The 2304-nt window shown below is 37.0% G+C and overlaps 1 pseudogene; it reads left to right on the top strand.

The window, feature by feature from the left end:
• Window positions 1–1488: 1488 nt before the first annotated feature.
• On the top strand, window positions 1489–1998 carry LOC112625110 (annotated as a pseudogene).
• The last annotated feature ends 306 nt before the right edge of the window (window positions 1999–2304 follow it).

Genomic DNA, 2304 nt, shown 5'->3' with positions numbered 1-2304 from the left:
AAAGGAGAAAGAAGCTACTCTCTACTAGTCCACTGGGAAATAATAGGAAACCTCAGCTCAGTTTCCAAACTTCTCATGTACAGAAATTTTGTTTCACCACTGGGTTACCCATCTAGAGTATGTATGAAAGACCATCTATATGATTTATATACACACAAAATATAAATATATGTGTATAAATAATATATACAGGCATATAGTGAATGACCAGATTTTTAAAATTGTTTCTTCTATTTTTTTATTTTCTAGCAATAAGAACCTACATATTTTCATATATTCATTTCTTTTTTGTTAACTCTACAAATTCCTACCTTGCTCTTAAAGCTTTCAAATTTATTTTCATTCCTTATCTGAGCAACAAGCTCTTCTTTGTTTTATGATATACCTCTTCCCCTTGCCAGTCATGCTATCGTTATATCAAAGCTTAACAACATACAAATTCAAATAAGATTTCAACATTGAACCTCAATGGGAAGTAACTTTTTTGCCTGAGTAATACCCAAACATCTTTAAAAACAAATTCATAATGCTGAATTTATTCATTACTTCAAGATCATTGTGCTGAATTCAGTCATTACTATTGGTCCTATATTGGCTATTTCAGCTATTGCTAAATCCTGAAGGCTGTAAGTTGGCAACTCGTAGGCTGTTCCAGCTCATCAAAATGTTTGGTTCATGTGGTGTTAGCCTGCAAAATAATAGTTTAATAATGACAAAGTACATGTAACACAAAATTTACCCCTTAATTATTTTTTATTTTATTATTTTATTTTATTTTTGAGACAGAGTCTCACTCTGTTGTCCAGGCTGGAGTGCAGTGGCGTGATCTTAGCTCATTGCACCCTCCACCTCCAAGGTTCAAGAGATTCTCATGTCTCAGTCTCCCAAATAGCTGGGATTATAGGCACCTGCCACCATGCCCAGCTAATTTTTGCATTTTTAATAGAGACAGGCTTTCACCATGTTGGCCAGGCTGGTCTCGAACTCCTGACCTCAAGTGATCCATCTCCTTTGGCCTCCCAAAGTGCTGAGATTATAAGCGTAAGCCATGGTGCCTGGCCATCTTAATCATTTGTTAGAGTACAGTTCAGTGGTATTAAGCACATTCATATTGCTGTGCAGCCATCACCAGAACTTTTTATCTTACGAAACTGAAACTCTATATCCATTTAAAAATTCCTCATTTTCTCCTCCTCACCCCAGTCCCCGGCAACTACCATTTCACTTTTGGTCTCTATGAATTTCACTGCTCTAGGTACCTTATACAAGCAGAACTATACATTTTTTATCTTTTTGTGAGTGGTTTATTCCACTTAGCTTAATGTCCTCAAGGTTCATTCATGTTGCAGCATGTGTCAGAATTTCCTTTCTTTTTACGGCGAAATAACGCTTTTATATATATAAATGTGCTATATGTATATACTACATTTCATTTAACCATCCATCTGCTGATAGAAAGTTGAGTGGCTTCCGGCTGCTTCTCTCTGGCTCAGGCCCGTCGCTCCGATAGGATGTGCAAGTGTCATGGACTTCATACTGCTAGGAAGCTCTGTAGTCACCGACGAGACCAGAAGTGGCATGATAAACAGTACAAGAAAGTCCATTTGGGTACAGCCCTGAAGGCCAACCCTTTTGGAAGTGCTTCTTGTGCAAAAGGAATCGTGCTGGAAAAAGTAGGAGTTGAAGCCAAACAGCCAAATTCTGCCATTAGGAAATGTGTCAGGGTCCAGCTGATCAAGAATGGCAAGAAAATTACAGCCTTTGTACCCAACGACGGTTGCTTGAACTTAATTCAGGAAAATGATGAAGTTCTGCTTGCTGGATTTGGTCGCAAAAGTCATGCTGTTGGTGATATTCCTGGAGTCCGCTTTAAGGTTGTCAAAGTAGCCAGTGTGTCTCTTTTGGCCCTATACAAAGGCAAGAAGTAAAGATCAAGATCATAAATTTTAATGGTGAAAACACAGTAGTAATGGATTTTCATATGCCCCAAAAAAGAAAGTTGAGTGGCTTCCATCTGTCGGCTGTTAGGAATAATACTGCTATGAACATAGTTGTACAAATATCTCCTTGAGAATCTGGTTTTAATTATTTGGGGTTTATACCCAGAAGTAAAATTGCTTGATCATATGGTAATTCTAGTTTTGATTTTTAGAAGAACTGCCATATTATTTTCCATAGCAATTACACCATTTTATATTTTCACCAACAGACCACAAAACTTAAAATTTCTCTACACCTTCACCATCACTTGTTATTTTCTTTTTTACATATATAATGGCCATGATAATGAATATGAGATGGTAT

Source organism: Theropithecus gelada, chromosome 5 (assembly GCF_003255815.1).
Source record: "Theropithecus gelada isolate Dixy chromosome 5, Tgel_1.0, whole genome shotgun sequence".
NCBI classification, from domain to species: Eukaryota; Metazoa; Chordata; class Mammalia; order Primates; family Cercopithecidae; genus Theropithecus; species Theropithecus gelada.
This window is presented reverse-complemented; position numbering and strand designations above follow the sequence as displayed.